This window comes from Drosophila willistoni, unplaced genomic scaffold (assembly GCF_018902025.1).
Source record: "Drosophila willistoni isolate 14030-0811.24 unplaced genomic scaffold, UCI_dwil_1.1 Seg25.1, whole genome shotgun sequence".
In the NCBI taxonomy this organism is placed as follows: Eukaryota; Metazoa; Arthropoda; class Insecta; order Diptera; family Drosophilidae; genus Drosophila; species Drosophila willistoni.
The window spans coordinates 5223-15375 of NW_025814212.1; positions in this window are offsets into that span (position 1 = coordinate 5223).

Here is a 10153-nt window from a genome sequence, read left to right on the forward strand (position 1 = left end):
AAACGTCTATCACATAAATGTGATTCTGTCGGATTCCCACCAGGTCCTCCGGTTTATTTAAGCCCGAATCGCATTGCAGACTTGGTTCGATATGGACAACGCAGCCTTTCCGTTCAAGTCACCGCTTGACGGCATTTACTACGCTGTTGTGTCTAGCTACCCGCCTTCCGTGCGTACGATAGCATTTTTGCAAGATGTGAAAGAGAGCCATAGTTACTCCCGCCGTTGACCCGCGCTTACTTGAATTTTTTCACTTTGACATTCAGAGCACTGGGCAGAAATCACATTGTGTCATCACCCGCTAGGGCCATCACAATGCTTTGTTTTAATTAGACAGTTGGATTTCCCAAGTCCGTGCCAGTCCTTAATTGATTGTTAATTGATAATCGTTATTATTTAAAAGAACTAATTAAAAATTAGTATTCTTAAAAATTGTAGCAAGAAAGTTCCACAATTGGCAAAGTAACTAACTATCCGGGGAACAAATAACTATCATAAATGATCGAAACTCTATTTACCCAGAACGAGCACATAAACCATGTTATTGTTTCCCAATCAAGCCCGACTATCTCAATCTTCAGATCCAATCCTTATCCCGAAGTTACGGATCTAATTTGCCGACTTCCCTTACTTACATTATTCTATCGACTAGAGACTCTTCACCTTGGTGACTAGATGCGGATATTGGTACGGCCTGTTGAGAAGTTTGCGTATCCCCACCATAAATTTTCAAGGTCCGAGGAAAAAATATCGACACAACAGTATATGTCATGCTCTTCTAGCCCATCTACCATATCTCTCTGCGAAAGACTTCCATGGTAGTACGGCTATAAAACAGAAAAGAAAACTCTTCCGATACCTCTCGACGGCTTCTTTATGGTCGTTCCTGTTGCCAGGATGAGCACGAGGCCCATATTTAATAACAAACGGATACTCAACAGGTTACGGAATTGAAACCGTATTCCCTTTCGTTCAAAATTATTCAAGTGTTTTATTATTTATTATTTCCTTTGACATTTTTGAAACTTGAAAATTTTCGGCTTTCGCCTTGAACTTAGGACCGACTAACTCGTGATCAACCACTGTTCAAACGAAACCCTTCTCCACTTCAGTCCTCCAAAGTCTCATTCGATTATTTGCTACTACCACCAAGATCTGTACCAATGGCGGCTCCATGCAGGCTTACGCCAAACACTTCTAAGCACACCATTGTACCTTCCTACTCACTAAAGTTTCAAAATTTATATTATAAATAATATAAATCATCTACTTTAGCGGTAATTTATAGGTATACAACTTAAGCGCCATCCATTTTAAGGGCTAGTTGCTTCGGCAGGTGAGTTGTTACACACTCCTTAGCGGATTTCGACTTCCATGATCACCGTCCTGCTGTTTTAAGCAACCAACGCCTTATATGGTTTCTGTATGAGTTGTTAATTTGGGCACCGTAACATTACGTTTGGTTCATCCCACAGCGCCAGTTCTGCTTACCAAAAGTGGCCCACTGGGCACAATATATCATAACCTTAAACTTCATATCAAGAAAGTTAAGGTTCTTACTCATTTAAAGTTTGAGAATAGGTTAAGATCGTTTCGACCCTAAGGCCTCTAATCATTCGCTTTACCAGATAAGATTATTTTATATAACATTTAAATGCACCAGCTATCCTGAGGGAAACTTCGGAAGGAAGTTGGCTACTAGATGGTGCGATTGGTCTTTCGCCCCTATGCTCAATTCTGACAATCGATTTGCACGTCAGAACTGTTTCGGTCTTCCATCAGGGTTTCCCCTGACTTCAACCTGATCAAGTATAGTTCACCATCTTTCGGGTCACAGCATTTATGCTCAAGGTACGTTCCAGTTAGAGGTATGAATAATATAAATATCATTATACATAACTATATAGAACGCCCCGGGTTTGTGTTAATTATCTATACATAGTTAAAAAACTAATCCCATTATTAGTCAAGTTAATTATGCTATTAGGTTTATATCCCAATAACTTGCACATATGTTAGACTCCTTGGTCCGTGTTTCAAGACGGGTCCCGAAGGTATCCTGAATCTTTCGCATTGTTAATCATACAAGTGCATATAAAAAACACAGAAAATCAATGATAATCATGCTATAATATAATTCCGAAAAATTAACGCACTGTATTCATATAAATCTATCAACACTTTATCAAATTAATGACATTTATACTATGTTAAAATGCAAGCAAAATAATTTAAATAAACTATAAGTCATATTTTATGATAAATTTGGTTTATGTTAATAGACTACAATGTGCTTATATGGAAAAAATGCACACTATTATTGTTTGTGGAGGGGCGGAAGGACCCGACTAAGCCTGAAATGGTTGGCGGGTGCCAGTATCTTCAGGGTCTCGTACGTGAGTGATTAAAACGCGCGAAAACCTTCGTTTTAATTAATGATGTTTTATTGAATTCACTAGGTATACCGACACACACACGAAATAGTTCGGTTTAAAAAGATTGACATTTGCCTTAATTTTGCTCATTTCAAAAGAAAATAAACATTTGTATTTTGATATTAAATTTAAAATTTAACTTGAATTTGACATTTAATGCGTGAAATTATATATCATCATTCACATTAAGTGAGATGAGTGTTCTATAATTATAAGAAATTAATTTTTTTTTTGTCTAGATTTCGAAGTTAATCAAAAAATTTTTCTTTGAGCGGGGCTTCAGGTCAATCTTACTGATTTATTTGTAAGATTTTAAATCATAGGCAGCACAAAAGGTGAGCAGGTTGTCTGTATAGCTATTTCAAGAACCACCAAGTTCTATCATCAGCAGACTTCGCTAAAGAATCCACAATTGTAATGGCCATACCATATCTTCAACACTAAAACTAGTTGGGAATTACATTGCCAACTAAATGAACCGAAAAAAGAACGGCAAAGCTTGCAACTGCAGATTCCACCTTTTTTGTGTGCATACCCATGGGCGCCAGCTGAATTAGTGTAAAGGGCTTCGCCTTAACCAACTAATCGTAATTAATAAGAAATTAATTCAATAATAATAATCAAATTATTTTAAAATGGAAAAATTTTTGCTCTATATAAGTGACATATTATTTAAGTTGCAAACATAATAAGATTTATGATGCATACTTATTTACTCTTCTTATATAAAAGGTTAAAGATTATGAACAATTAAACTAAGAACTAATTTAATGGCCATAATCTTTATTCAAGTATTAACGATAAATCCAAATATAACCAGTGAATAAACTTCAGCAGAGAGAACGATCCTAAGATCGTTTCATCATACACCTTAGAATACCTTAGTAGGCTTTTTCATTATCTTTTGCATTTCACATATTAACGTTGAAGTAGAGCAACCTTCAACATGACTGAACAACCACTGTTCATCATGAGTAGGTTTTGTGCCACATACACTCGAAATGGACCATTTATATATGAAGGTACCACTAAACAACAAATTTTCATATTTATTTTTATAAATACCATCAAATTTCATTATAATAAATAAATAAATAGACATTGCCGATTATAAATGCATAAGACATATGTATTTAAGAATTTTACCAATATTACATATGACTGACCATGCTCGACATCACACCACCTAAGTAGGTTTTGTGCCACATACTCTCGAAATGGACCATTTATATATGAAGGTACCACTCAACAATAAATTTTCATATGTATTTTTATAAATACCATTAAATTTCATTATAATAAATAAATAAATAGACATTGCCGATTATAAATGCATAAGACATATGTATTTAAGAATTTTACCAATATTACATATGACTGACCATGCTCGACATCACACCACCTAAGTAGGTTTTGTGCCACATACTCTCGAAATGGACCATTTATATATGAACGTGCCACTCAACAATAAATTTTCATATGTATTTTTATAAATACCATTAAATTTCATTATAATAAATAAATAAATAGACATTGCCGATTATAAATGCATAAGTATTTAAGAATTTTACCAATATTACATATAGCTGACCATGCTCGACATCACACGATTAAATGAATCCCATACGTTATGATATATTTTCATATGATATGAAAAATTTTAAATGTTGAGTAAATTTCTTTTTTTTTCATATAAATATTAAATAAATCCCATACGTTATGATATATTTTCATATGATATGAGAAATTTTGAATGTTGAGTAAATTTTTTTTTTCATATTAATGGGCGATATTAAATAAATCCCATTCGTTATGATATATATTTTTATATGATATGAGAAATTTTGAATGTTGAGTAAATTTTTTTTTTCATATAAATGGGCGATATTAAATAAATCCCATACGTTATGATATATTTTCATATGATATGAGAAATTTTGAATGTTGAGTAAATTTTTTTTTCATATAAATGGGCGATATTAAATAAATCCCATACGTTATGATATATTTTCATATGATATGAGAAATTTTGAATGTTGAGTAATTTTTTTTTTCATATAAATGGGCGATATTAAATAAATCCCATACGTTATGATATATTTTCATATGATATGAAAAATTTTAAATGTTGAGTATTTTTTTTTTTCATATAAATTATGAAGATGACAGTTGGCACCGCCGTTTTCATTTATTAAAGTTATATACATATAACATTTTTTTTCTTTTGACCTTTTAATAGGTACAGTAGAAATCTCTTAAAATATATATATTGCGTCACTAAATAAATGACGATTCATTTGGCTACATTATGACGATCACAGTTGGAACCGCCGTTTTCGTTCTTTTAAGTTATATACATATAACATTATTTTTCCACCTTTCAATATGGACAGTAGGAGTTTCTTTAAGTATATATATTGCGTCACTAAATAAATGACGATTCATTTGGCTACATCATGACGATAACAGTTGGAAACGCCGTATTCGTTCTTTTAACTTATATATATATATAACTATTTTTTTCACCCATTAAAATATGAAGAGTAGGAATCTCTTAAAGTAAATTCATTGCGTCACTAAAGAAATGAAGACCTTTGACAACAATTCTATAAGCTCGCTCGTCTTTAGGCTGGAAAGTCTGGTATGGGACGTGTTCACTAAGGTAGTTTTTCAGAGTTGAAAAATTCTCCTTATCTTGTAGGTTGACTCTGACTTGTCCATCCCTACCCGCTTTGTAGTCGAAATTGTTGCCGCCGATTACGGATGTAACGTCTCTTATTAAGTCCTTAATATCGTGAACCTCCGGTAGAAAAATAGGAGGCGGCTTGACCTTGCGCACCTCAGCCGTGGGTGGCTCCTGTTGAGCCGTCATTGGAGCATCTTCTTCGTCGTTGTCGCTTTCATCTGATAGCATGGCAAACCTGTTCGCATTGTTGACGTTGCTGTTAATACCAGTGATCATATTTGTGCCTGCTGCGGCCGGAGCCACAGACAAGTATGTGTCACTTATTTATTTGCCGCCACTTAATGGTTTTAACAATTGGGCAGGCGTAAATTATGTGAAATTTGATAACAATTATTTTCCTATTTTGTATTTTTTTTTTTTTTTTTTTTTTTTGATTGCAAACTCAAACACGTCCGATAATCGAATCAAAGGTCTTCATCACACCACCAATCCCATGGACATTAAGGAAGCACTGGCTGCCAATGGGCACATTGTTAGAGGCCTGGACATCAAAAATGCAATCAGCCGCAGTACAAAGAAACCTCTGGCTATGTTCTTTGTGAACTTGATACAGATACAGATGCCAAGGATTTGGACACACTCAGAAGAACTGCAACCTGCAGTTCAACTGTGTAAAATGCCGAGGCGCTTATAGTTCCTCGGACTGCCGCAAGCCAAGGACCGATCCTCCCCGCTGTGCTCACTGCAAGGGCAACCATACTGCCTCTTATAAGGGCTGCAAAGTCTATTTGAAGGCAAAGGTGACGCACCTGCCAAAGCCAAGGTCAACCCCAACGACACCATTACCAGGTTACTGGCAAACCTCTGCGAGCAAGCCAGGCGTCACTTTCGCCAATATATTAAAAGGCAATCAGCTGCCTCCCCAGCAGGCAGAGGCCCCTCCTGTCAATTCGTCCCAAACAATCCAAAGATTGGATCGCCTTGAAGCTCTTATGGAGAAGATAATGGACCAAGTTGCTGCCATGACACAGCTCCTAACGTCAATCACGGCCCAAAAATGCAAATAAACCTCCATATCGTCCTATGGAACGCGAACGGTCTGTGTAGTAGCAGGCCAGAAGTTGAGCACTTTTTAAAAACTCAATATGTCGATATACTACTAATATCAGAGACTCATTTCACCAGGCGTCTTAAAAGACTTCACACGCTGGACCTGCCACGACATTGAGAATAATATTACTATTTAACCAGCATTCCCCCTTAGACAACCACACAACACCTTATTGCAATAACACACAAACATTATAACCGCCAATGTCCAACCACGAAAACTTGCTGATTGTCCCCGGACAGATTGCAAATTCGCTATATTGCTGTCAAATAAAAAAAAAAAAAAAAAAAAAAAAAAAAACTAAAGAAATGACGATACGTTTGGCTACCTAAAAAAAGAGGATAGAAATGGACTTATTATTATATGAAATACTCTTCCATATAATAATAGTACATCAGCAATTTAAAAAAATCGAATCATCAAGCAAAGGATAAGCTTCAGTGGATCGCACTATGGGAGCTGCTCAACCACTTACAACACCTTGCTTGTTACAAAAGTCGTTTACAATTGATTCTAGGCTTTGTCGTTTGTATTAAATAATGTTTTAATATGTAACTAGCGCAGCATCAGGTGATCGAAGATAATGCCAAATAACATTGGCATCACATCCATTGTCGTTTATAAAATAAACTTTTAATGGTTTAGAAGCCATACAATGCAAATTGCCCCTTATTTATCATTGCAGTCCAGCACGGATACGACCTTAGAGGCGTTCAGGCATAATCCAACGGACGTAGCGTCATACCACTGTTCGCTCGAACAAGTATTGTGCCATTGGTCCGTACCTGCGGTTCCTCTCGTACTACGCAGGAATGCTGTCGCAACAACGTTTTGTCATTAGTAGGGTAAAACTAACCTGTCTCACGACGGTCTAAACCCAGCTCACGTTCCCTTGCATGGGTGAACAATCCAACGCTTGGTGAATTTTGCTTCACAATGATAGGAAGAGCCGACATCGAAGGACCAAAAAGCCAGTTATCCCTATGGTAACTTTTTTGACACCTCTTGTTAAAAACTCTTTAAACCAAAAGGATCGATAGGCCGGATCAGCATTTGCCCTTTTGCTCTATGTGTGGTTTCTGTCCGCACTGAGGTGGCCTTGGGACACCTCCGTTATTATTTGAGAGATGTACCGCCCCAGTCAAACTCCCTACCTGGCAATGTCCTTGAATTGGATCATACCTGAGTAATTGAAGTTATACCAAATATTTCAAATTAAAAATACATAAATGCACTCTCTCATTAAAGAATTTGTTTGCGATTATATAACAAACTCGTGATACTTTGATCAAGAAGCTTGCATCAAAACCCAATACCATAAGATATAATAAATATATCTGTATAATGGCTAGGAAATGATACACGTTCCATTTAATCAAGTAAGTAAGGAAACCATAAGAGTAGTGGTATTTCATTGGCGATATCAAACACAAGGAATAATACCTCCCACTTATTCTACACCTCTTATGTCTCCTTACACTGCCAGATTAGAGTCAAGCTCAAAAGGATCTTCTTTCTCCGCTAATTATTCCAAGCCCATTCCCTTGGTTGTGGTTTCGCTAGACAGTAGATAGAGACAGTAGGAATCTCGTTAATCCATTCATGCGCGTCACTAATTAGATGACGAGGCATTTGGCTATCTTCTAAAGATACGAGCAACCAACTACTGGACAATCTCGTATGCACGATTCGCTGCATCATAGGGACAATGAAGTCCCACAGCGCCTACGCACTAAAACCACCTCTTTTTGACAATGCGATGTCTGTACTTTTTTAGATGGAATGCCAAGGTAGCAGGCAAAATTATAAGAGAAACTAGAGGTTAGTACATCTAGCTTCGAGTATACCCAGCACAATACATGAAATATTTGAAAGACGTCACTCCGCCATTTACTGCTCTGACGCTGATAAGTTTGGTATCTTCAACGATGAGGAGATCTTTTGCAATCAATCGTTTTACCGACTGACCGCTCCAGATTCCTCTCCAGTTGAGTGTAACGGAATGAAACTCGATTTCACCTGTCACTCCGAAAAATCGCCGCATTTGTGATCTTATGTCAGCTCTGTTGTACCTTTCGACCTTGCGCTGGTGCGCTTAGTCTAAGGAATGTCCGTCTGTCACAATCTGAACGTCTATCACATAAATGTGATTCTGTCGGATTCCCACCAGGTCCGGTTTATTTAAGCCCGAGTCGCATCGTTTGTATGAGTTCACGAAGTAGAATGATTGAAGTACTGTACCCCCTTGACCAGGTCGATTTTTACAAACATCCCAGGCCTTCTTAGATCTCAAAAAAATGTGAATTGCTTCCGTCTCGCCGAAAGTACTAGATACTTTCGAAAATAAGCTGAGCAGTAGGCAATTGCCAAGTATTTCTGGCACTTTTTAATAAGTGAATTATTAAGAATTTTCTTTAAAATAGTTGAAAAGCTAACAGATTATTGAATATAACCCAACGGCTGAATCCTGTTTTATTTTCTGAATGGGTATATCTAAGCTAATTGACGTTATTTTAATTTAGTTTTATATAATCGGCAGTTTTCTTCTAAATTTCGAATATAGTTATGTATACATATATATTAATTTTTTTTATACCCTTGCAAAAGGGGTATATTAATTTTGGTTAAAAGTGTGCAACGCATAGAAGGAAGCATTTCCGACCATATAAAGTGTATATATTCTTGATCAGCACGACGAGACGAGTTCAAATCGCCATGTCCGTCCGTCCGTCCGTCCGTCTGGATCAACGCAAACTCCTCTTAGACCGAAAGAGCTACAGAGCTGAAATTTTGCATGTAGGCTTGTATATACTGCAGGCGTTGTATATCTCATCTTCAGCCGGATCGGATCACTATATCATATAGCTCCCATATAAATGGCAAAGTCACAAACAGTGACTTTTTCTTAATAACTTCGTTATTTTTTGAGCTATTATCATGAAATTTAATATTTTTAAGTTAATTACACATATAAACGACTATGCCAAATTTGATCAAGATCGAGTGACTATATCATATTAACTTCATTTTTGAGCTATTATCATGAAATTTAATATTTTTAAGTTAATTACACATATAAACGACTATTCCAAATTTGATCAAGATCGAGTGACTATATCATATAGCTCCCATAGAAACGATCGGTGGAAAACAGTGACTTTGATCAATATCCTCGTTCTTTTCTATGCTAAGATTGTAGGCCGTTCTTTTGCAATATTAGTCTTTTTAGAGAAAACGTTTTTCCACTGTGACGGCTAAGGATAAGGAAAGAGTTACCAAAATAGTTGCAAGGGTATACAAACTTTGACGCGGTCGAAGTAAGCCCTGGCCCTCCAATTTTAATTTAGTTTTATATAAGTCAGTTTTCTTCATTGTCCTTATCCCTGACAACTTATATTGAATATCTGTTTACGTATTCCTGTTCCAGCCGTGACCTAGCCAAAAGAGTGCCGCGACGAAAAAGATGTGAAACCAGAACGTGGATACTTTTAGCATAATAAACTTTGATGACAAAATTTACTTGCCAAAGTTTCGTTAGTAAAGCAACGTCCATAAATGATTATTACATTTTATTATTTTTCTATTACGATAAACTATCGTTTGACCGTTGCCAGTCAGAATAATCGGTAGACAAATGAGTCTGCCGTAATCGTCACTTTTTTTTAATATTTCAAAATATAAATTCCATAAAATAAAAACATATTAGCGTCATCTAATCGCAAAACTCAAATTCGATCATCCAAAAAGATAGTTTGAGGCTGTTGTATCTCTCCTTGATGATATCCACACTGTCCGCATCCACCCAGATCTCAACCTGTTCATTTGGGCAAATATCCGTGACTATAGGGGGCGCATTTTCTCGGCTCATCACAGACCACTTCTCGGTCTTAATATCAGAGTTCTGCAGTTCCAGGAGCTTGA